The sequence below is a fragment of the Callithrix jacchus genome, chromosome 16 (genome assembly GCF_049354715.1).
Source record: "Callithrix jacchus isolate 240 chromosome 16, calJac240_pri, whole genome shotgun sequence".
NCBI lineage: Eukaryota > Metazoa > Chordata > Mammalia > Primates > Cebidae > Callithrix > Callithrix jacchus.
The window spans coordinates 76,429,737-76,456,813 of NC_133517.1; positions in this window are offsets into that span (position 1 = coordinate 76,429,737).

Sequence of the window (27,077 nt, forward strand, 5' to 3'; positions counted from 1 at the left end):
CTCTCAGAGTCAGCCATGACTAGCCATGCTCTTCCTGCTGACCCTTTGAACAAAGATTGATAGGTGTTGATTTCCAGATCCAGAGCTCTGTCCATGATGTATAACAATCTGCAGAACCTACATATAAGGGACAGTCTTTCAGAGACTAATGACAGCTCTATTGTATGATTATTCTTCACAAGAAAGACACCCTCTTTTCCATACTACTGGGAATAAAAATAAGAAGGGGATTGACACTTACTTGGCATGATGGATCTGTTTAGTTTGCCCCAGATCCACTCTCAATCCTTAATCTGTTGCACAGCTCACTCCTGTGCCTTAATGGACTTCCTTACCAAATGATTTCAAGCTATGTTTCACCAATAGAATACCATGGAGGAAATTAGAGGGATGAAAAGAGAGAGGACACAAAGCTCTACAATTCATTTCCCAATCCCCCAGTGATTGTCAAGAGCTGGACACAGCTTTCCAACAAAAGGTCTCAGCACCTGTCTGATAGTTCTCCCTACACAGCTTCTTAGGTTCTCCCTGGGTTCCAGGAAACACTTCTGCTCACGCCTTCAGGCCTAAAGCTGGCAACACCAGAATATTGTACTATATTTGGTAGTCTTCCTATGCCCTGCCTATGCATTGTCCTGCTCTACACATCCCTTAAATTTTCCTAATTTGAATGGGCCATGTTTTCTGGCAGGACTCAGACTGATGAAGCTCCAGTTCTCTTAAGATCTTTGCTAGATGTTTTATTTCGGTGATTACAACAGTCCTGCAGGGTAGATACTCTTAGCTCCATATTTTATAGCTGAGAAAACTGAGGCACTTCTGCCCTATGAGGTGATACTGCACTACAGGAAAGAGCTAGCAAGTGAGCAGTCGAAAGTGAAACCAGATTTTTGTAACTTCAAAACCCTTGGATTTTCAGTGATTCCTTCTCAATACTGAAGATATGTGTTATAGGATACCTGGAGAAATGGGGAGTTTTAAGGCACAAAAATGGCAGAATGGTTCAAATGCTTTATTCCAAGTTAACATTTATAAAGGCATTCAGAGGCCCCAAATCTCTTTAGTATTACATGCAAAACAAACAAACAAAAAACTATCCTGCAGACACAATAGCTGAATGTAATTTAAGTCTTTATTGTAGTCTCCTAAAAAGGAGCCAGGTGTAGATTACCTTTATAATGCAGAGTCAAACTTCTGAAAAGCCTCTTTCCTCATCTTTCTCCCTGTCTACCTATGTCATATATGGCAGCTACCCACAAAGTCTTTTTCCTAACCACCTTCATGCTCTCAAGATCTCCAATAACATGGTTTCTGGCTGCCTGGTTCCCTGGTCCTTTCTTTTTGTTGTTTTTCCTCCTGCCAGTAATTCTCTGCCTTTTCCAACAAAAATTTATCTTGTTGGGAGAGCATTAGGACAAATACTTAATGCATGCAGTGCTTAAAACCTAGTTGATGGGTTGATAGGTGCAGCAAACCACCATGGCACATGTATACCTATGTAACAAACCTGCACGTTCAACACATGTCTCCCAGAACTTAAAGTAAAATTTAAAAAAAGAATCCCTCTCATCTCTTCTAGTCTTCACAATTTCTTTCTGTTCCTGTCCTCCATTAACACACAACTAAAGAACTACTTGATAGCTACTTGAGCAACATACACATTTTGTTGGGAGAGTGAGAGTTTTGTTAGCATACTAAACTGTTTGTTAATATTGTTTTTTCTGCCACATAGTATAGATTTACTATTATTTATTCAAGAAGAAAAGATGTTGGTGTCTTATATAAAATCTGTGCTAAGGATAAAATATACATTACCATTGTCTGCAGCAACAGACATGTAGTGGGAAAGAGAGAAAGGAATATTCAGTTCACATTCATTCCCTCAATTCCCCAGCAGTCTATAGTGTAAATATTTATTTGAATGCAAGTGTTTGAAACTCTGGACATACTTTATTTGACAAACATCATTACAGATTACATTTTTCATCCATTGTCAATAGTATTTGCATTAAAATTACAACAATTGGAGAAAAAAGAAGATGATGCAGTAGGAGGAACTCAGGATTACAGCTCTCAGTGAAGGCACAGAGGGTGAGTCCAAGCCACATTTCCAGACGGATCTTTGTTGCCCACAGAACAGAGAAATTCCCAGGTGTAGGAGAGACACGAGATGCCAATGCAGCCCTTTCAGCTGGCACGGCCGTTTTGGCCAGTGCCACAGCGCAGCAGCACTCCGCACAAAACGCACTGGTCTAGGTGCCCTGTTGAACCAGCAATCTGAGATTTGGGAGGGCAGATTAACATATCCATTTGATTAAATGGGACTTGGACAGTGAGCCAGACCAGGAGATTCCCAGCAAGCGACATTTGAGCTGGCGCAGTGGGTCGCTGCACGGGAAATCACACAGATCCTGGTGCCCTATCAGCAGCCGACTGAAACACCTGGGAGAGAGTCAACCATTCAACTTAAAAAAAAGAAAAAGAAAAAGGGCTCTGAGGCAGGGAGCCAGGTGATCAGGCTCAGTGGGTCCCACCCCCACAGGGACAAACAAAATGGCAATTTGAAACACTTGGGGTTGAGAGTTTCACTGTGGGCACAGCTGAATCCAGAATGGTGCAGCTCGGTAGGGGAGGGGCGTCCACCATTACCAAGGCATTCCGCCCCTACTGAGGTACACTCCCATTGCTGATGCAGCCTGCCGTTGCCAAGGCAACCCGCCATAACAGAAAGACTCTGCCAATAGGGCACAGCCCATGGCAACAGGGTAGAGCCCACGGCAACAGGGCGGACCCCGCTGTAGCAGGGCAGAGCCTCGGCAGGAAAATAGTGACTAGACTGCCTCCTAGCTGGGCAGGACAGTGCAATGGATACTCATAAAGAAAGCCCTAACTCCCCGAGACAGAGCATCTGAGGAAAAAAAGGGTTTTATAACTTCTGCTGCAGCAGACTTAAATGCACCTGCCTAACAGCCCTCAATGAACAACGGAGCTCACAGCTCAGCACTTGAGCTCCTATAAAGTACAGATCGTCTCCTCAAGCAGCTCCCTGACCCCTGTATATCCAAAGAGTCACCTCAAAAAGGACTGATCAGACTGACATTTGGCGGGCATCATTCTGGGACAAAGATAGCAGAAGAAGAAACTGGTAGCATCCCTCACAGTTCTGCAGATGCTACAGGTGTGCCCCAGAGAAGCAGGGCCTGGAGTGGACCTCAGCAGTCATACAGCAGAGGGGCTAGACTGTTAGAAGGAAAACTAAGTACAGAAATACTTCATCATCAACAACCTGGGCATCCACTGAGAGACCCAATCGAAAAGTCAGCAACTATTCAGACAACAGGTGGATAAATCCACAAAGATGGGAAGAAACCAGCGGAAAAAGGAGGAAAACACCCGAAACCAAAACATCTCACCTCCTACAAAGTACCAAAACTCTTCACCAGCAAGGGAACAAAGCTGGATGGAGAATGAGTGTGACAAAATGACAGAATCAGACTTCAGAAGGTTGATAATGAGAAACTTCTGTGAGCTAAAAGAACATGCTCTAAATCAATGCGAAGAAACTAAGAACCTTGAAAAAAGATTTGAAAAAAGATTCGAGGAAATGATAACAGGAATGGACAACTTAGAGAGGAATATGAATGAATTGAAGGACCTGAAAAACACAACACAAGAACTTCGCGAAGCATGCACAAGTTTCAACAGCCGACTTGAACAAGAAGAAAGGATATCAGAAGTTGAAGATCAACTCAATGAAATAAAATGAGAATCCAAGATTAGAGAAAAAAAGCACAAAAAGGAATGAACAAAGTCTCCAAGAAATATGGAACTATGTGAAGAGACCTAACCTACATTTCATAGGTGTACCAGACTGTGATGAAGAGAATGAATCCAAGCTGGAAAATACTCTTCAGGATATTGCCCAGGAAAATTTCCCCCACCTAGCAAGGCAGGCCAATATTCAAGTCCAGGAAATACAGAGAACACCACAAAGATATTCCGCAAGAAGAGCAACCCCAAGGCACATAATCGTCAGATTCACCAGGGTTGAAATGAAGGAGAAAATACTAAGGGCAGCCAGAGAAAAAGGTCAGGTCACCCACAAAGGGAAGCCCATCAGACTCACAGCAGATCTCTCGGCAGAAACCCTACAAGCTAGAAGAGAGTGGGGCCAATATTCAACATCCTTAAAGAAAAGAACTTCCAACCCAGAATTTTATATCCAGCCAAACTGAGCTTCATAAGAGAAGGACGCCCAGGTTGTTGATGATGAATAAAATCCTTTGCAAACAAGCAAGTACTCAGAGATTTTGTCACCACCAGGCCTGCTTTACAAGAGCTCCTGAAAGAGGCACTACACATAGAAAGGAACAACCAGTATCAGCCATTCCAAAAACATACCAAATGATAAAGAGCATCAACAAAATGAAGAACCTAAATCGACTAATGGGCAAAAAAGCCAGCTAGCATCAAAATGGCAGGATCAAATTCACACATAACAATATTAACTCTAAATGTAAATGGGCTAAATGCACCAATCAAAAGACACAGACTGGCAAATTGGATAAAAAACCAAAACCCATCGGTGTGCTGTCTCCAGGAAACCCATCTCACATGCAAGGATACACAAAGGCTCAAAATAAAGGGATAAAGGAAGATTTACCAAGCAAATGGACAGCAAAAAAAAAAGCAGGAGTTGCAATTCTCATCTCTGATAAAATAGGCTTTAAAGCAACAAAGATCAAAAGTGACAAAGAAGGACATTACATAATGGTAAAAGGATTGATACAACAAGAAGAGCTAATGATCCTAAACATATATGGACCCAATACAGGAGCACCCAGATACATAAGGCAAGTTCTTAATGACTTACAAAGAGACTTAGACTCCCACACAATAATAGTGGAAGACTTTAACACTCCACTGTCAATATTAGACAGATCAACCAGACAGAAAATCAACAAGGATATCCAGGGCTTGAACTCAGACCTGGAGCAAGCAAACCTGATAGACATTTACAGAACTCTCCACCCCACATCCACAGAATATACATTCTTCTCAGCACCACATCACACCTACTCTAAAATTGACCACATAATTGGAAGTAAAGCACTGCTCAGCAAATGCAAAACAACTGAAATCATAACAAACAGCCTCTCAGACCATAATGCAATGAAGTTGGAACTCAGAATTCAGAAACCAACCCAGAACTGCACAGTGTCATAGAAACTGAACAACTGGCTCTTGAATGTTGACTGGATAAACAATGAAATGAAGGCAGAAATAAAGAAGTTCTTTGAAACCAATGAGAATGAAGACACAACATGCCAGAATCTCTGGGACACATTTAAAGCAGTCTCTAGAGGAAAATATATAGAAATAAGTGCCCATATGAGGAGAATGGAGAGATCCAAAATTGACACCCTATCATCAAAATTGAAAGAGCTAGAGGAGCAAGATCAAAAAAACTCAAAACCCAGCAGAAGACAAGAAATAACTAAGATCAGAGCTGAACTGAAGGAGATAGAGACATGAAAAACCCTTCAAAAAATCAATATAACCAAGAGCTGTTTTTTTTTAAAAGATCAACAAAATAGACCGCAAGCCAGATTGATTAAAAAGAAAAGAGAGAACAACGAAATTGATGCAATAAAAAATGATAAAGGGGAAATCACCACAGATTCCACAGAAATTCAAACCATCATCAGAGAATATTACAAAAAACTCTATGCACATAAACTAGTAAGCCTGGAAGAAATGGATAAATTCCTGGACTCCTGTGTCCTCCCAAGCCTAAACCAGGAGGAAGCTGAAACTATGAATAGACCAATAACAAGGTCAGAAGTTGAGGCAGCAATTAAGAGCCTACCACACAAAAAAAGCCCAGGTCCAGATGGGTTCACAGCCAAATTCTACCAGACACACAAAGAGGAGCTGGTACCATTACTTCTGAAACTATTCCAGACAATCCAAAAAGAGGGAATCCTTCCCAAATCATTTTATGAGACCAACATCATCCTGATACCAAAACCCAGCAGAGACTCAACAAGAAAAGAAAACTTCAGGCCAATATCCATAATGAACATAGATGCAAAAATCTTCAATAAAATACTGGCAAACCGATTGCAACAGCACATCAAAAAAAACTTACCCATCATGATCAAGCAGGATTCATCCTGGTGATGCAAGGCTGGTTCAACATATGCAAGTCTATAAACGTAATTCACCACATAACCAGAACCAAAAATGAAAACCACATGATTATCTCAATTGACACAGAGAAGGCATTTGACAAAATTCAACAGCCCTTTATGCTAAAAACCCTCAATAAACTCGGTATCGATGGAACGTATCTCAAAGGAATAAAAGCTATTTATGACAAACCAACAGCCAATATCATACTGAATGGGCAAAAACTGGAAGCATTCCCTTTGAAATCCGGCACTAGACAAGGATGCCCTCTCTCACCACTCCTATTCAATATAGTACTGGAAGTTCTAGCCAGAGAAATCAGGCAAGAAAAGGAAATAAAGGGTATTCAAATAGGAAAGGTGGAAGCCAAATTGTCTCTATTTGCAGACGACATGATAGTACACCTAGAAGACCCCATCGCCTCAGCCCAAAAACTCCTGAAACTGATAAGCAACTTCAGCAAAGTCTCAGGATATAAAATCAATGTGCAAAAATCACAAGCATTCCTCTACACCAATAACAGACTTAAAGAGAGCCAAATCAAGAATGAACTGCCATTACCAATTGCTACAAAAAGAATAAAATACCTAGGAATACAACTTACAAGGAACGTAAGGGACCTCTTCAAGGAAAACTACAAACCACTGCTCAACAAAATAAGAGAGGACACAAACAGTTGGAGAAACATTCCATGTTCATTGTTAGAAAGACTCAATATCGTGAAAATGGCTATACTGCCCAAAGTAATTTACAGAATCAATGCTATCCCCATCAAGCTACCATTGACTTTCTTCACAGAACTGGAAAAAAACACCATGAATTTCATATGGAACTAAAAGAGAGCCCGCATAGCCAAGTCAATTCTAAGCAAAAAGAACACAGTGGGAGGCATCACACTACTGGACTTCAAACTATACTACAAGGCTACAGTAATCAAAACAGCATGGTACTGGTACCAAAACAGAGATATAGACCAATGGAACAGAACAGAGGCATCAGAGGCAACACAACATATCTACACCATACAATCTTTTATAAACCTGACAAAAACAAGCAATGGGGAAAGATTACCTGTTTGATAAATGGTGTTGGGAAAACTGGCTAGCCATGTGCAGAAAGCAGAAACTGGACCCCTTCCTGACACCTTACACTAAAATTAGCTCCAGATGGATTAAAGACTTAAACATAACACCTGGCACCATAAAAGCCCTAGAAGAAAATCTAGGCAAAAGCATTCAGGACATAGGAGTAGGCAAGGACTTCATGATCAAAACACCAAAAGCATTGGCAACAAAAGCCAAAATAGACAAAGGGGACATAATCAAACTCCACAGCTTCTGCATGGCAAAAGAAACAGTCACTAGAGTGAATAGGCAACCAGCAGAATGGGAAAAACTTTTTGCAGTTTACCCATCTGACAAAGGGCTGATATCCAGAATCTACAAAGAACTCAAACAGATTTACAAGAAAAAAACAAACAAGCCCATTCAAAAATGGGCAAAGGATATGAACAGACACTTTACAAAACAAGACATACATGAGGCCAACAAACATATGAAAAAATGCTCATTATCACTGGTCATTAGAGAGATGCAAATCAAAACCACATTGAGATACCATCTCACACCAGTTAGAATGGCAATCATTAAAAATTTTGGAGACAACAGATGCTAGAAAGGATGCAGAGAAATAGGAACACTTTTACACTGGTGGTGGGAGTGTAAATTAGTTCAACCATTGTGGAAGACAGTGTGACGATTCCTCAAGGCCTTAGAAATAGAAATTTCATTTGACCCAGCAATCCCATTACTGGGTATATATCCAAAGGACTATAAATCAGTCTGTTATGAGGACACATGCACACGAATGTTCATTGCAGCACTGTTTACAATAGCAAAGACCTGGAAGCAACGCAAATGCCCATCAACAATAGACTGGACAGGGAAAATGTGGCACATATACACCATGGAATATTATGCAGCAATCAAAAATGATGAGTTCGTGCCCTTTGTAGGGACATGGATGAATCTGGAGAACATCATTCTCAGCAGACTGACACAAAAACAGAAAATGAAATGCCACATATTCTCACTCATAGGCGGGTGATGAAAAATGAGAACACATGGATGCAGGGAGGGGAGCACTACACACTGGGGTCTATTGCGGGGAATAGGGGAGGGACAGTGGTGGGGAGAGCTGGGGAGGGATAGCCTGGGGAGAAATGCCAAATGTGGGTGAAGGGGAGGAAGGCAGCAAAGCACACTGCCATGTGTGTACCTATGCAACTATCTTGCATGTTCTGCACATGTACCCCAAAATCTAAAATGCAATAAAAAAAATTAAATTAAATTAAATTACAACAATTAATGATGACATTCATTTCCTTATCAATAATCATACAGTCAAGCTGACCCAAGAGGAACTCAATCTACTAGAAAGTGATTCTAAGAACCACTACATTTCACAGCTTTTCTTAAATACCTTAATTGGCAGCATTCAGTAAAAGGTAGGTTAAGTCAGTATACCAACAGACAAGCAATTTTCAGCTTTTTTTTAAGTAACATTTAGAGTTTCAGAGTCATTTATCCCAAAGCATTCTCAAGGCCAAACAGAAAGCAAAATATAAGAAGTTGATTCACTCTCAGACTTTAAAGAAAGGCACTCACAGGAACATCAGACAATGAAGCCAGCTCATTCCAAATCTATCTATGGCTCATGGAATTGACAAGGATCTTCATTTTCCTGGTTTCAGAAAAACGTATCAATGAAACAGAGGAGTCACTTTGCTTTTTCACTTGGACCCTGTGGGGTCTGGAGTAGAGAAATGTAGAGAACCAGTACTTGCTGAGCACCTGCTGTGTGTGATTATTATTAATTAATAACTTACCCTATATCACAAAAAGAGAAAATACAAAGGCCGGGAGCTGAAGAGTATTTATATGTTTGTTGTCAGACCTCTCCACCTCCACCCTCCCACTAAATTATAGTATCTGAGGAAGCAAGCAGCCCATCAGTCAGCTAAATCCCCAGAGCCTAACATAATAGGTTTGTGTAAAAATAATTGCGGGTTTTGCCATTAAAAGTAATGGCACTAACCTAATAGTACCTGACACATAGAAGGAACTCAACAAGAATATGTTGAATAAATGAAAAAATGAATGAGTTCTTTCTGACTCAAAGCCCAGCATTATTCCACTCCATCTTGCTTGTAGCTGGGAAAACACAACTCAAACAGTGGTGGCTCTTAGATTTCGAGAAGTCTGCTGTACAGTCTATGATAAGAGGATAGTATTTCTTCCTTTACAAAATAGATCACCTCCACCTAAGTTTGCATTGAAAACTACCCAGTGAAATCAAATTCAAAAGGTAAACCACAATTTTCGTTAGCAAACAAAGCTAGTACCCTTAATGATGATTGACCACTTAACTTCTACCCTGCCAGTCAACTTGGGAGCACACTGGAAATCATAAAGTTTAGCACAAACAATTATGTTATAATGGAAATTCTCAGGAATATCTTGTACTGTTTTAGGTTTGCCTTGGCTGTGTTTGCAGCCAAAATTCCATCACCATCAACCAATCGTTTCCTCTGCATGACACTAAAGGAGTGGTTGGTGTTTTTTTTACTTTGTCAATGAATTGATTAATTGCTTTGGCATCAGGTAGATAAGATAGTCCGCTTTTATCTTGGGAAATAATCATCTTCTACTGGGAGAACTATTCAGCTGTGTGATAGTGCTTTATCATAGGCAGTGCATAAGTGGTGTTGTTTGCAATTTGATAAACGTGCACTGTAAGGCTTAGAGGTCCCCAAACACAAGTCTCGTATGTAAACACAATCAAATCATGCTGTTAACTAGGGAACTGAATTGTGACTGCTCATCCTTCTCTGTCTTTTTCACTCCTCTGAAAAAAATCATCATATCGCATTCTGTACAAGCAAAGTGAGGAGCATTTCTCAGTTCTAGATAGCATTAGGGTGAACATCATACACTTTTCATCTGCTTTAAACTGAATTTTTAATTGGAAAATACCCTATTCAAACAACTTCATAAGAAACTGGAACATGACCACTGTGGTGGCTCACACCTGTAATCCCAGCACTTTGGGAGGCTGAGGTGGGAGGGTCACATGAGGTCTGGAGTTCGAGATCAGCCTGGCCAACATGGCGAAATCTGGTCTCTACTAAAATTACAGAAATTAGCTGGGTATGGTGGTGTGCACAGGTAATCCCGGCTACTCAGGAATCTGAGGCAGGAGAATTACTTGAATTTGGGAGGAGAAGGTTGCAGTGAATCGAGATCATGCCACTGTGCTCCAGCTTGGGTCACAGAGCAAGACCAATTCCATCTCAAAAAAGAAAAAAAAAGAAAGAAAGAAGCTGGAACACTTTCAAAGACTTCAAGTACATATCAAAATACTGGGGACTATCTAAGAAATGGAGAATAACTAATTTTTTTAAACTTTTATCTTCCATAGCCTTTGGAATCATAATACTTCAGGTTAGGAGAAACCAGAAATGTTACATGTATATGAAACACACACACACACACAACTCTCTTCAGACACTAAGGACTAAAGTTAATTATTTTAATTATTGCTGACATTTGTGCAGTGGATATTAAATACATTTTAATGATTATGAAATTAAAGCAGAAAAATTAAGCAACTTTCCATAGGTAGTGTATTTAGTAAGTGGAAGAGTAAAAATTGGAACCCAGTTTCATTTCTATGTCTTAACTACATTGTACAACCACACTTCTGTAACACTCCTGCCAATGTATGCTTGAATTCCCTTTTTGAGCCAGCCCATGAACTGAGTGTATCCCATCCTCAGACATCTCTGTGTGAATTGTCTGCTCTATGCAGTGAATTAAAAATTGTCTTTCTATAACTCCTGCCTAGTGATCCTAGGTCTGGCCTGAGGCTTTTCTGAGTAAGTGCAATCCCTCTTCCAAGTGATAGGGTTTTGAATATTAAAAGCTGGTAATCATGTCACCTTGAGCTTCTTTCTGGAGCCTGAATAAATATTCCCAGGTCCTTCAGCCATCATTCCTATAACATGGTTTCATTTTCTTGATTACTTTCTATTGTACATATATGTCTTCCTCTTAAAATGTGGCTCAGTATTATTCATAATATTTCAGCTTTCATCTGGCCTCCGTGAGAAAAACAGAAATCTCACCATCCTCAATCTATTAATGTATTGATTAAATTAAAATTTCTCTCTTCCCCAGCAATCCTGATTTTAATATACACCTTATGGGCATGCAGCCTTGCCTCAGAGTCCCCTAAACCCCACACAGTGTCAAATCTCCAACAGTCCTCTTCTAAAAATGCAAAGCAAATCCTACATGAAATTAACTAGAGCACCCAATGGGACTCTATTTTATGAAACTTAATCCACTTTAGTGTCCTGCTTCTCTCCCTAAACCCTCATGGCTCAAGCATCCTCTATCGTTAAAAGGTCTATAAATCCTTAAGTGCCTGCCACAAACCCAGTTACTCTCCCAGGAAAGTACAGGCATATCTCATTTTATTGTGATTCACTTGACCATGCAATGCACTTTTGAAAAATGGAAGGTTTGTGGCAACTCAGCTTCAAGCAAGTCTAGCAGCACCATTTTTTCAATAGTATGTGCTCACTTCATGTCTTGGTGTAATATTTGGGCAATTCTTGCAATATTTCAAACTTTTCATCATCATTATTATATCTGCTATGGTGATCTGTGATCAGTGATCTTTGGTGTTACTATTATAACTGTTTCGGGGTGCCATGAACCACTCCCATTAAAACCGTGAATTTAATTGATAAAGGTTACGCATATTCTGACTGCTCCACTGACTGACCATTCTCTCATCTCTCCCCCTCTCCTTGGGCTTCTCTACTGGCTGAGATACAAACATTAAGTCAACCAATAACCCTACAATGGCTTATGAGTGTCCAAGTGAAGGGAAGAGTCACACATCTCTCACTTTAAATCAAAAGCCACAAATGATTTTTAGTGAGGAAGTTATGCCAAAAGCAGAGATAGGCTAAAAGCTAATTCTCTTGCCCCAGCCAGTTAGCAACATTATTAATTCAAAGGAAAAGTTTTTGAAAGAATTTAAAAATGTTATCCCAATGAATGCATTAGTGATAAGAAAGTGAAAAAGCCTTATTACTGGTATGCAGAAAGCTTTAGAGATTCGGATGCATCAAACTAGACATGACATTCCCTTAAGCCAAAGCTTAATTCAGACAGAGGCCCTTAATTTTCTTCAATTCTATGAAGACTGAAAGAGGTGAAGAAGCTGCAGAAAAAAATTTAGAAGTTAGCAGAGGTTGAACAACTAGAACATGTGGACACAGGGAGGGGAGCATCACACACTGTGGTCAGCAGCGGGGGGGTTGGAGAGGGACAGCGGGAGTGGGGAGGGTGGGGAGCTATAATGAGGGGAGAAATTCCAGATATAAGTGATGGGGGATGAAGGCAGCAAATCACCTTGTCATGTATATACCTATGCAACAAACCTGCATGATCTGCACATGTACCCCAGAACCTAAAGTACAATAAAAATTTTTAAAAATTTAAAAATTTAAAAAAAGAAACTAGCAGAGGTTGATTCATGAGGTTTAAGGAATGAAGCTTTCTCTATAACATAAAAGTACAAGGTGAGGCTGCAAAAGCAGATGCAGAAGAGTCAGCAAGTTATCCAGATGTCTAATTAAGATGACCAATGAAGGCGACTACCCTAAACAACAAATTTTCAATGTAGACAAAACAGTCTCAATTTGGAAGAAGATGCCATCAAGGACTTTCATAGCTGTAGAGAAGTCAGTACCTGGCTTTGAAGCTTTAAAGCATAGGCTGACTCTTGTTAGGAGCTAATGCAACTGGTGATTTTAAATTGAAGCCAGTGTTCATTCACCATTTGGAAAATCCCAAGGTCCTTAACAAATCTGCCCTACCTGTGCTCAGTGAGGTTTTAACCCTTATTTAAACACAGTGGATGACAGCACATTTATTTACAGCATGATTTACTGAATATTTTAAGTCTACTATCAAGATTTACTTTTCTGAAAAAAAGATTCTTTTAAAAATATGACTGCTCATTAACAATGCACCTGGTCAACCAACAGCTCTGCTAGAGATGTATAAGTAGATTAATGTTGTTTTTCTGCCTAACACAACATCCATTCTTCAGCCTATGAATAAAGGTAGTAATTTCAACTTATACGTTTTATGATTTAAGAAACACATTTTGTAAGGTGATAACTGCCATAGAAAGTTATTCCTCTGATGGGTCTGGGATAAGTAAATTGAAAATCTTCTGGAAAGGATTCACCATTTTAGATGCCAATATGAACACTGGTGATTCAAGGGAGGAGGTCAAAATATCAACATTAACCAGAGTTTTAAGAAAGGTGATTCCAATCCTCATGAATGACTTTGAAGAGTTTGATACCTAATCAGAGAAGTAACTGCAGATGGGATGGAAATAACAAGAGAACTAGAAGTGAAGCCTGAGGATGTGACAACATTACTATAATCTCATGGCAAAACTTGAACAGATGAGAGGTTGCTTTCAAAGAAAGTGGTTTCTTGGGATGCAATCTACTTTTAGTAAAGTTGATGTGAACACTGCTGAAATGACAAGGGTTTAGCATATTACATCAACTTAGTTGATAAAGATTGGCTCTTCTTTCGAATTTTGAAAGAAGTTCTACTGAGGGGGAAATGCTACCAAACAATTTTATATGTCACAGAGAAACCTTTCTTGAAATGTAGCAAACTCCATTGTTGTCCTAATAAAAGAAATTGCCACAGCTCCCCCAACCTTCAGGGACCACCACCCTGATCAGCGACCATCACCCATCAATGAGGCAAGACCCTCCACCAGCAAAAAGATTATAACTTGCTGAAGGCTCAGGTGATTGTTAGCAGTTTTTAGCAACAAGATATTTTTAAAATTGGGAGGCCAAGGCAGGTGGATCACGAGGTCAAAAGATCGAGACCATTCTGGTCAAGATGGTGAAACCCCGTCTCTACTAAAAATACAAAAAATTAGCTGGACATGGTGGTACGTGCCTGTAATCCCAGCTACTCAGGAGGCTGAGGCAGGAGAATTCCTTGAACCCAGGAGGCAGAGGTTGCGGTGAGCCGAGATCATGCCATTGCACTCCAGCCTGGGTAACAAGAGCGAAACTCCGTCTCAAAAATAAATAAATAATAAAGATATTTTTAAATTAATTATATACATGTTTTAGACATAATGCTGTTGCATTTAATAGACTACAATATCTTATAAACACAACTTTTACATGCACTGGGAAAGCAAAACATTTGCCTGATTTGCTTTATCATGATATTCACTTCATTGTGGTAGCATATAACTGAGCCCACAATATCAGAGATATGCCTGTCGTTCAAGGCTTTTCTTGCTTAAGTTGTCATTACTGTTAAAAAGGTACAGTCACTCATTACCCTTGCCACTGCTGGGACCAATCAGGGACAGATGCATGACTCAAGTGACTGCGCATGCACTGGTCACTTCTGGAATGGGTATTATTAACTACAGCAAAAATGACATGTGCTTATCAAATGGGTCCAAAACCACCTCATTGGATATTCTTTTTAGTTGCAAGAATGTTAGTCTTCAAGCTCCATTGGGTGAGAGAATTGTATTTGGTTTAACTTCTGAACTTTATTTTTAGTGCAAGTCTCCATTTTATTGGGGATTAATCTCAGGCAACTCAAGGACTCCCTTCTTTGGGAGAAGTTACCTTTAATTTGGGAGAGTTTATGGAGTGCTAGTGCTTTGCTGGGGTGAGGGCATCTGATGTGGGTTGTCATGTATCCTCACTGGCATCTATCGAGTTGTCTTCCTCCTTAGGTCCCCCTCCTGGTTTTCAGTCATTGTTGCACTTAAGTCTGAATTATGCCATTTCCATTGTTGACCACAGGCTTTCTCTTGGCACTTGGGATTATTCTTCCCAAGCACTTGGAATGATTTTCTTTTTTCCCACCATGCCACACAAAACCACAAAAACTCAATAAGGCTGCTTCTATCTCTTTCCTAATTTGCATTTTCCCAAATCTCTGGAACGCACACCATCTTAGTCTCCCTCTGAATTCCCAAATTTTTGAAATACAAAAATCAAGTAAAGATCCTTTGTTTCTCCTTTCAATGTGCCATTATTTTCTTTCTATGATGATCTTAGAACCTTTTTTCTATTAACTAAATAGCAAAAAAAGATAGTAGGAATTAAAAAATCATTTAAATTGCTATCCAAAAAAATATTAGTCTTCTGGAAGCATAAATTCAGGGCACACAAACAGCTAGGAAGATTCGCTCACGCCCAACGTCTGCCCCAAATGACAATGAAGGGAGTCTTCTGGTTTCATAAGAAATGTGCCTCACATACCACCTTAGGTCCTCCTAAATGATTTGACTGCTAATGTGACCTTTTCTTCCTCTATCTCACCATCTATATTCTTGCAACAAGCTCCTATCATTGTTAACAATCTGTGCATGTCACTTCCTTGTGGCCCAGAAAAGAACTGGCAGATTAGTAAACCACATCATAGACTCTGTAACACCTCCACACACCCACACACATACATACAAATGCACACACACCTTTCTGCAGCAACGCTGGTTGCTAACTAAATACCTGCAATAAGATCTAGGGTGAAAAAATGAACTGAACCAATCAGATTCTTGCTCTCAAAAGTTCAAACTGAGGAATATTCAACAGAAACAGATAATAATCATACTGGAAAACATATGTTGAGCAGCTACTATGTGGGAAGTATTGTGCTACTTGATTTATATGCATATTTCATTTAAACCTCACACCAGTTATTTAAAGTAGGTATCATTACTATCTTCACTTCATAGGTGACCAAATTAAGACAGAGAAATTAAGTAACATGCTGAAAGTCACGTATCTAAGCCAGGATTGAAAAATCCTTTAGATATGTGACTTTTAGCATGTATCTAAGGCCAGTGATTCTGACCTTAGAGTCTAGGCTCTTAGCCACCTCTGTGACAAGGAACAGATCAGGAAGAAAAGCCATAAACAGTGTTAGGGTCATGGTAAACTAATGTTATGAAGAAATAGAAAATGTATAGTGCCACAACCTTGTGCAGTGATGGTGAGGAATGGGAGGAAGATCTAATCTAATCACTAGGTAATACTAAAGAAGTGACGTTTGGGCTGAGATCAAAGGGTTATATCAGAGCTGGCTAGTCACCAGAAAGGGAGAATAGCACCTGCACAGCCCCACCTGGGCATGAAGGAAGCCCAGAAAGGCTGAAGCAGAGAGAGTGTCAGGGAGACTGGTGAGCAATGACACTGGAAAAGAAAGCAGAAATCATATCATGTTGTGCCTTATAAAGTATGTTAATAAATTTTACTGGAAATAGCCATCCAGCAAGAAGAAGCTCAAGTCCTGAGTTTCCATGACCTCTTACCTCAAGCAGTCATCATGGATGAACAAACATGATTGCAAACTCACAAGGTAGAGAGTCTGATTGGTTTAACTTGGCTGAGGTTATCTCTCGCTTATCCAATCAGCAGGGGCAGGGTCACATGGTCACCAGAGCCCATCAGTGTGAGGAAGAAAATGGGGTTTACTACAAATAAAGGTATTAGACCACAGATTCCTGCAGTCACCAGCATCTTTGAAATTGCAAGATTCTCAGACATACTCAGATTTACCTGTGTCAGTGAGTTTTATTGTAAAGAAAAAATGGGTCATTAAAAAATCAAAACAAAACAAAACCCTGAAGTTGACTTGGTAGGCTTGAAGCAAGGTCTTATAGAAAATAAGTTTATTCAGAAAACAGCAGTAGTGCCAACATTTATTACACACAGCAAAAGTTTACCTCTTGTTGCTGTGATTAACCTGGCAGTAGCAGTTATCCAAATGGAATGCTCTGCCATTGAAGGTTTCTTGGTGAGTCTATGGCTCTACTCCTTCTACTCCTATTACCATGACTTAATTCTCTCTGTATCTTTTGTTCTCTCTGTATCTTAACTCTCTCTGTATCTTCTGTTCCAGTTTCCTAAGAGCAAGGACTTGATGGAGTTGAACAGTTGCCTTCTGATTTTAGGCTTCCCTGTTAGGGAGAATGCTTCTCAAGGTCTCCAGGGATAACCTAAGGAACCATTGTTCCAGTTCCATTTTTTCTGCATCTGTTGTAGGCAGCACAGTGGTGCTTTGAATGAAGTACTCAATCTTTGTGCAAAGTGACTATTGCCAACAGGAGTCTAGAACTGGCCACAGATATATTTGGTGTGACTTGCACAACATTGGTTCACACAGTATTTATTTAAGTTTAATGTTTAACCGTGAATGATTTTTCAATAGGGAAATTTCAGGTAAAAACTCAGATTTCCAGCTTCCCTTGAAAAATTAGCCAAGAAACACTAGCCACAGTCAATAGGTACTGTGTGACCCATTAAAAGGCACCTGAGCTCCTCAGTTCACAGGAGTCCTAACTTCAGGATACTGTCAAAGCATTTCACTCCCTTGCCTGACCCTTGTGGGTACTGGAGTTGGTGAACACTAAGATAAGGGGTGCTATGCAGTTACTTTATTCAAAAGGGAGTTTATGGGGAGGCAGGCATTGAAAACTCACTGCCTATAGGACTTCACCAATGGTAGATTCAGAAACTATGGCCAGTGTGATTTCATCACTGCTGGCAGCTCCTAGAGAAACTTTGAGACAGCCTCTCAATGCTGTTAGCTAGTGTACCTGCAGGCTGCTGCCTAATCAGCAATTGATCCTTTACTCACCCCGATAGCTTAACCCAGACTTGACCTGAGCATTTAAAAAAAAAGGGGGGGGTAGTGTTGGAGGAAGGAGGGCCTTCTGGCACATTGGCCCAATCCCATGTCACATCTTAGTTCATTCTTCTCTGCCCTAATAATGCCAATTACAAAACACAGTAATAATAGGATACCCTTGCCAAGCTACATGCTTCTTCTGGTTATCTGATGACCCAGAGGGGTAGATATTCCTCATTCTGGTAAAATTGGGCACTCACATTTGTTGTACTAGTATGTTCATACTTCTGCCTTGAGAAGAGATGCTACACCCCGTAAGGTAAAATCACTGCCTACAGGCCAAATAGGTGTCCGCCTATTTATCACCCATGGGACCCTGGGAAAGTCACCTAATCTGCTCCTGCTTCAATTTCTTTATCCACAAAATGTTGATAATATGTGTTGCAGTGGATTCTCTGAGGATTAAATACAATGAAGGTGTATACTTGCTTCTTCTCCCCTTGAGGGTATGAAACAATCTCAAATTCAGCTGTTTTAATATTTAAACTAAATGAACTTCTCTCACCCCAACCCTCATACTGTCATCATGAGAAGTTTCTTCTTGCCTCATTCAGGTTCCCACTACCCCAAAGGCTTTCTCTAACCCAAATACTTAGTCCTGGTTTTTCAAAGAGAAAATCTGCTCAGTCCTACCAGTGGCTACATTTTTTCAAACCTGCTGCAGCTGTCAATGTCTTAAGGTGAAAGCCATGTGGCCTCAGTGAACTCATGACCAAAGCATCCCACCATGCTGCCGCATGCCCCTAAACTATGAAACCCAGGAGGCCCCAGAGGCTGTGGGCCATGCCCAGCTTAGTGCAGCTGCTGTGGTCGGCAAACACACATCATGAATGCAGGGAGAGGCTCTGTGGGTCCAGGAGGTAGATACCACTATGGAAGTGTCATCCTCTGCCCCCACTTCATGGTTCAGCTTCTGATTTTACAGATTTTCAAGCTACCCACTCCTTTAACAGACACTCAGAATCAGCCACTTTCACAAATCACACACCCAATCCACCATAGCTGAGTTTAAAAATGTTTCCCAACTCAAAGCACAAGGTGGCAGAACAATTCTCTCATGACAAAACCCCGAGACCCCTAAAGGTGGAGAGCACCCTCCTCTCCTCCTCAACTCCTTTCAGCTCCTACCACTGGAGGAGCTTGTTTCATTCCTGGAAAAACATGGCCCAGAGCGGATGCTTTTCTTCACCCCGCCTTGTGATTACAGCCGCCCCTGTACCCCTTTTAGGGCCACATCCATTTTAGACCACCTGGTGACTCAGAGGCTAAAAGGAGGGCTACCTGACCATTTGAGTTTACATTTCTCACTTCTCGGCAATTATTTACGACAGGTGTTGCTGTGGCCGCCTGCCCTAAGGAAGATGGGAAGCAGGTGGAGTGGGCAGGGCACAGGAGGAGAAAGTGTTGCAGCTAAGTATGGGAACTGATGACAGATCACCTGAGTTCGGATCTCAGTTGTGCCACCCTTTAACCCTGTGAGCTTCACAAGTCACGTAACCTCCCTACACCCCAGTTTTTTCTTCTATAAAATGAGGCTATCACAAAGATTATGGGAATTAATGTATGTAAAGCTCTTAGACCAGTTTCTGACATGTAAAAAGAAAAATCAAAAAGCATAGTGAGAGTCACCTTTATTCCAGTTCCCAACAAGTTCCTCATCTCCATCTGAGACCACCTCTGTCTGGACTTTATTCTCCATATCACTATGAGCATTTTGTTTAAAGCCATTCAACAAGTTGCTAGGAAGTTCCAAATGTTCCCACATCTTCCTGTCTTCTTCTGAGCCCTCCAAACTGTTCTAACCTCTGCCCGTTACCCAGTTCCAAAGTCACTCCCCCATTTTCAGGTATATTATAGCGGCACCCCACTCTCTGGGGTACCAATTTACTATATTAGTCTGTAATTTATAAAGGAAACAGTTTTAATTGACTCAGTTCAGCATGGCTGAGAAGACCTCAGGAAACTTACATTCATGATGAAAGCCGAAGGGGAAGCAAAACACCTTCGCAAGGCAATTGGGAACAGAAGCATTGAGCAGAAAGGGAAGAGCCCCTTATAAAACCATCAGATCTCGTGAGAACTCACTCCCTATCATGAGATGAGCATGGGGGGAACCGCCTCCATGATTCAATTACTTCCACCTGGTCTCTCCCTTGACACGTGGGCATTATGGGGATTATAATTCAAGATGAGATTTGGATGAAGACACAAAGCCTAACTGTATCAGTTTGTTTCCCTCATTTGGGGGACTCTTGCCACCCTATTCCTCCCACTTGCTCCCATATAAGTATAGAAATTTCCATGGAAAAGAACTAACCTGGTACCATTGAAAACCAGAAGGAGGACACTGCATACCTTGCAACAGCTGAAAAGGCATGGCTTCCCAAATTATATTTTGCAGTCCTCAAATATTAATTCATTGTTGCCAATGTTTACTTTTAACTACATTTTTGGACTATGTTCTTTGTTGCTTGTTAATAAAGGGAACTGTTTATGATTGTTAAAGTTAAAGGGGCCCAAAATAGTATCACTTTTCTTTCTTATCCACTGAAAGAAAGAGTTGGGTCAATGAAGGCAAAAATAATCAAAGTTAGTTTAGCACAATGGTGCACACCTGTAGTCCCAGTTACTCAGGAGGCTATGGCAGGGGGCTTGAGCCCAGGAGTTCGAGGCTATGGTGCACTATGATCATTGCACTCCAGCCTCCGCAACATAGCAAGACCCTGTCTCTTAAAAAAAAAGTCAGATTTAATACTGATAATGCTGATACAGAAATGCTGCTTAAGTATGCTGCTACGTGGGGTTTACCTATACCAGGTTGCACACTTCTGGTCACAGGCAGCTCTGATCTACCTTAGATATGGTTTTTGCTGATAGCATTATATTATGTCCCCAAAGGAGATTAAAAAATGTGCTTTATTTGACCATGCAGACCCCAAAGACAAGGTAGTTATGCAGTGCTGTTTCTCCCCTACAATCATCAATAGAATATTACCCCTCTCCCTGGAGATGACACATCTAAGGGACAGAAATAGGGACACTGATTCTATCTGGAAATATATGAGTGGGAATAATGCTCCTTCTAATAGTCACATTTACATGTGACCCTTCCACTTTCCAACCGTAGGAGCTCACTCCTCTTAATCTTTCTGAATTTCTTCACACTTTTAATGACAAAAATAGCTTTCAGTTTGCTTCTTGTGACTGAGGCCATTTCCTCCTTGGAATCTCTCAGAGGCTCCTCAGTTTCAACAAATCTTCATGAAGGTCAGTATTTCCTGGGCCCCTGTTTTTGACCCTCCTCTAACTCTAAGTAGACTTTTTAGGTGGTCTTAAAAGTATGTGTGATTTTACGAAGCATTTCTTGCTCCAAATTTTTTTCATTCAAGCTCCAGGATTACACGACTTATTTCTTAGAAAATATCTCACCATGATCATCCCGTCTGCTTCTCACAAAGGGCTGGATCATGGCGTCTGAATCTCCAAGTCCCAGGACAAGACCTGACACACAACAGACACTCAAGAAAGAAAGAACGGAGGAAGGGTAATTGAGAGAAGAGATACAATAAAGAAAGAAGGGAGAAAGAAAGAACACTGGGGAAGGAAGAAGAAAAGAAGAATGGCGAGACTGAAAAAGAAAGCAAAGACGTTTAAGGAGCATTGCTTTCATCGGTAATGAAAAGGAGAAAACATTCATAACTAGACATGGTTCCTTTTGTGTAATAGCCTTCTGAATTGGGGGCAGTTGATTTCTGAACTTCTATTTTCTCATTTATTAAAAAAATATTTATTTCAATATATTGATTTGAGAAGTAACAAAGTTAATGTCTATGAACATATCCAGTACATGTAATAAACAATAAATGTTGGTTACATTAAGGTATGCATTTCAAGTTATCAATGTCCTGCCAACTGCTGAATTCTTTAAAGACTCCATTGTACTGCCCTTCAGACTTGAAAACCATGATTTTGAGTAAGACACATGGATTAGGTCCCAAAGAGCCACCAACTGGAAGAATTTCACTTGGGCTCTTCCTATAAGACCACATCAAATGTATAAATGTGGGCTGACTCCAATCTATCTTCAAGTGGGTGGGGCACTCACACCCACTGCTACAATTATGTGGTGAGGCAGCTCAATGCTTGTCTGAAATCTTGATAATTGTAAAAGGAGTCATATAGTCTTAAATAGCTTATAAAAAAACATTTCTGGAAAACAGAAGGTGATAGTATTTGCTTCAAAATAGATACCCAAACAGTTTTCCTTTCATGGTTGAAAACGTAATAGTAAATTTAACTTCCTGTCCTGAATACCTCATTAAACTTTTGTGCAGTTGAATGAATTTTAGAATTTCTCCCAAGCTGCAAGTCTTCAGTGACAGACCTGGAATTTGATGTGGAGAGAGGAGAAGCTGCAACCAGGATTGGGAATCCAGGTGCCTACACTGATTTCCCTTAACCTGAAAGCTGGCTCAGTAGGAAGCAAGAGGCTCTCAGTATTATATGTTCAAAATGGCCAGAGAGTATAACTTCCAGCAACTTTTTAAAAGATTATATGGTGTATTAGTTCTTTAAGAACATGAATTGTCTTAGTATTTTTAAATCCTCACTCAATACCATGCATAACTCCTGACACATTGTATACGTGTTGGCAGTCATTGATCAAAAGAATAAAAGAAAAATTAAATGAAGGAAAGATCTGAAAAAATAACTGAATGAACAATTGAAGAATGAATAAACGACAGTCTGAAAGACTGTTCAATAGGGTTTTCCATGGTTTTACTTTTACATTCAAGAGAACATATGCAGGTTTGCTATATTGGTAAATTGTGTGTCACAGGGATTTAAGATACAGATAATTTCATCACTCAAGTAATAAGCGTAGTACTGCTAGGTAGTGTTTCTATCTTCACCTGCCTGTCGCCTTCCAACCTCAAATAGGCCTCAGTGTCTGTTGTTCTCTTCTTTGTATCCATATGTTCTCAATGTTTAGCTCCCACTTATAAGTGAGAATATCAACTATTTGGTTTTCTGTTCCTGTATTAATTTTCTTAGAATAATAGTCTTTAGCTGCATCCATGTTGCTGCAGAGGACATGATCTTGTTCTTTTTTATGACTGCATAATATTCCATAGTGTATACATATACCATATTTTCTTTATTCAGTCTACTGTTGATGGGCATTTATGTTGATTACATGTCTTTGTTATTGTAAGTATTGCTGTGATGAACATGCAAGTGTGTGTGTCTTTATGGTAGAATAATTTATAGTCCTTTGGGTATATATTCAATCATGGGATTGCTGAGATGAATGGTAATTCTGCTTTCAGTCCTTTGAGAAATCACCAAACTGCTTTCCACAATGGCTGAACTAATTTACACTTCCACCAGCAGTGTGTAAGTGTTCCATTTTCTCTGCAACCTCGCCAGCATCTGTTAGTTGTTGACTTTTTAATAATAGTCATTCTGACTGGTATGAGATGGTATTTCATTGTGGTTTTGATTTTAATTTCCCTAATGATTAGTGAGGTAGACCATTTTTTCATACGCTTGTTGGTTGCATGTACATTTTCTTTTGAAAGGGGGCTGTTCATATTCTTTGCCCACTTTTTAATGGGGTTGTTTTTTCTTGTTGATTTGTTTTAATTCCTTGTTGATTCTGGTTATTAGACCTTTGTAAGATGCATGGTTTGCAAGATACTTTCTCCCACTCTGTAGATTGTTTACTCTGTTGATACATTCTTTTACTATGTGGAAGCTCTTTAGTTTAATTGGGTCCCATTTGTTGATTTTTATTTTTGACGCAATTGCTTTTGGCATCTTCATCATGAAATCTTTGCCAAGTCAATAGGGCTTTTCGAAGTGCTCAGGGACTTACACAAGTGTCCAAGCTTGGACTTATATATTCAAGAAGTTCATTTTGCATGGAGTGATTTGAGGGTCTAACCCCATATTAACCTGACTTGTAAATCAATGATTGATTATTCAGTGTCAAATTACTAATTTACTTTGAGAAAACTTAATTTTTTGCATTCAAAAATGCTTAGCCTAATTTCTGACTCACAGAAGGCATGCAACCATATTTGCTGACCATGCATAGTATTTAGTCAACTCAACAAATATTTAAAGAGTGCACACTGTGATCCAGGCACTGAACTTAGGATGGGGGATGCAGTGGTAAGTAAATCCATATCGTGATCAGACAAGCCTCTTTAATGGGAAAGCCTCTATGGGAAACTTGATAATAAAAAAGTTTGCATATTGCATATAGAATCAGAGAAAGGAGAATCTGATGATCTTAATAAATAATTCTGTTATCTGCTGGACAGATATTTACATCTTTTCATCTTCTTGATCTAATATGTCACCTTAAGAAGAGCTGGCACCAAGCACTTAGATCAGGAATATAGTATTTCACCCTGGGTATGCTCTTTTGCTGCAATCTCTTTACCTTCAAGTAGAGGTCCAACACATTATCTCCTTTTTTTGATTATTTCTGCATCTTCATAAACCTCACCTAATGCTTAGTGTCTACTGGCCATCTAGCACTTTATGAAAAACTATGAAACAGTGACCATACATTTCAGAGTGAAAGATACATATGCTAATCAGTGTCAAAGATTTATGAGGATAGCAGCACTTTTGAAATCTTAACTGTCATTAAACTGGAAAAAAAAGTCCAACAGAGAGCTACTAAAACCAGACAGATGCAAGGGGGGACCAGAATGAGTTGTGATTCTACAAAGAAATGAAATGGAAAATGAGACAATGTTACGTGTCTACCTGGCTCTGTATATCGATATCAATATCTATATGTGTATTCATTTGCTAGAGCTTCCGTAACAACACTGTTAACTGGGTGATTTAAACAACAGAAATTTATTGTATCACAGTTCCAGGGGCTAGAAATCCAAAATAAAGATATTGGCAGGGTTGCTTTCTTCTGAGGACTGTGAGGGAGAAACTGTTCCATGCCTCTCTCTTGGCTTCCAGTGGTTTGCCGGCAATCTTTGGTGTTCTGTGGCATATAGGAGCATCACCCCATCTCTGTCTTCATGTTCACATGGCATTCTCCCTGGGTGTGTTTGTCTCTATGTTCAAATTTCCCCTTTCTGTAAGAATACTAGTTATATTAGATTAGAGTCCACCCTAATGAGCTCATTTTAAATTATCTCTTTAAAGACCTTATTTCTACATAAGGTCAAATGCTAAGGTATTGGGGGTTAGAGCTTCAACACATCTTATGTGGGACACAATTCAACCCATACAATATGTTTGTCATTCATAGAAGATTTCTGCACAGTAGTCAAGAAAATATAAACAGTGATATTTTATAGGGATTTGGGCTATGAGATCAGAAAAATTTTATTTTTGGCTTCTTATGTTTGAAGACTCTGAACATTGTAACCAGGAGTAAATAATATTATCTTGATTTTCAAATTACAGCCCCTAATGCCTACTTGGGACTTTCTTCATTATGTTATTGGAAATAGGGAACAGAGCATTTAACAGGATATGTATAGCTGTCCCAAACATTCCATGTCTGAAACAAGTACTTCACGAGGAAGTCAAGATTCTGTTTCCAGTGAACAGAGTGCTTTCCTAAGCCATTTAATCTAGGTTGTAAGCGATCTGAACTTGGACTTGTTTAATCACATTTTGAACACAATGGCCAGTGTGTTTTTGGCCATCAACCTGGGCAAAAGGCAATGTCTGTGACACATTTATGAGTCACCAGATCTTATTGGCTAATGCCAAACAATATCTCTTCTGTTCTTAAAAAGTGGATTAACGTGGAATTTGCTCTCTGCTAGGGTCCCCCTAAAAGGACTGCAAACATAAAGCCAAGCACGACGATCTGAGGTGCAGACTCATTCCTGCTGCATGTGCACTTGGCAGTTTCCTCTAGGTGCTTCTGCAGTGCCATGCCTCCAAGGCCACAAGTGCGCCTCCCACGGGGCCCAGCCAAGGAACTTCAGTATGCGCCCTTTATCAGTGCCTTCAAGGCCAATGCCACACAAAATTTATTTCAGCTATCTCTCCATTTGATTCTCATTTCTATGGAGAGGAAAGTCAGCTAATGGAAAACTTTGATTTCAGTGTCAGTATGAGATTGTGTTGAAAGAGGAGTTTTAATGTATAAATGGAGAGGGGCTATTTAGTTCATCAATCAGCAACTTTTACTTTCTTTAAGCTTTTGCTGAGTACCTGGCACTGGGGCACCATATGAGTGCAGCGATGATTGACAGGGGCATCAGAATCGGAAAGACTTGAGTCTAGTATTGACTCTGTCAAATATTTAAAGTTGAATCACATGATACTTCTAGCATTAAATCATTCTGAAATACAACTCACTCAAAACAATTAGAGGGCACATTCTTTCATAGGATAGCAAAACTAGATTATTAGTTTATCAGAAATGAGTTCAATGTCATGTTAATAGGAAGAAAACTGATTTCTCATGAAAGATGAGAAAAGTTTTTCTGAATGAAAGTTTTTTTTCTTCCCAATACCTTTGCATGTCTTCTCGATGATGTGCCTTCTCAGTGAAGGGGCCAGGCTCTTTCTATCTTCTTGCCCCAACATCCTATCATATGACTTTTTCTTCATGGTGGCTGGAGATCTATTGCACCTTCAATTGCCACAATTGCTTTTCAAGCTGGAGGATGGGAGGAGGGTCCAAAGCCTTCTACTTAATGGAAGCCCCTCTTATCAGAAGTAAGCTTATATGCCACGGGGCAGAGCTGTGGCATATCATCACTGGGGAAAAGTGAATACTTCATTCTCTATCCCCTATGTTACAGAAAAGCAAAGATGGTATTTGAGAATCTGTGTTAAGTTAGCCAATCCTTGACCAAGGCAGGGATGGAGGAGAATATATCAGTTATGTAAAGAGTTATTTATTTGCAAGTAGTTTTAGCTTCACATAAAGATGAGGAACTAAGATTTAGAGAGGTTACATTTGCCTCAAATTTTGAGGTAGGATTAGAGCCTCAGTCATTCTGTCTCCAAGGTTTTTGCAAATTTAAGAACTTTGCTTGTTTG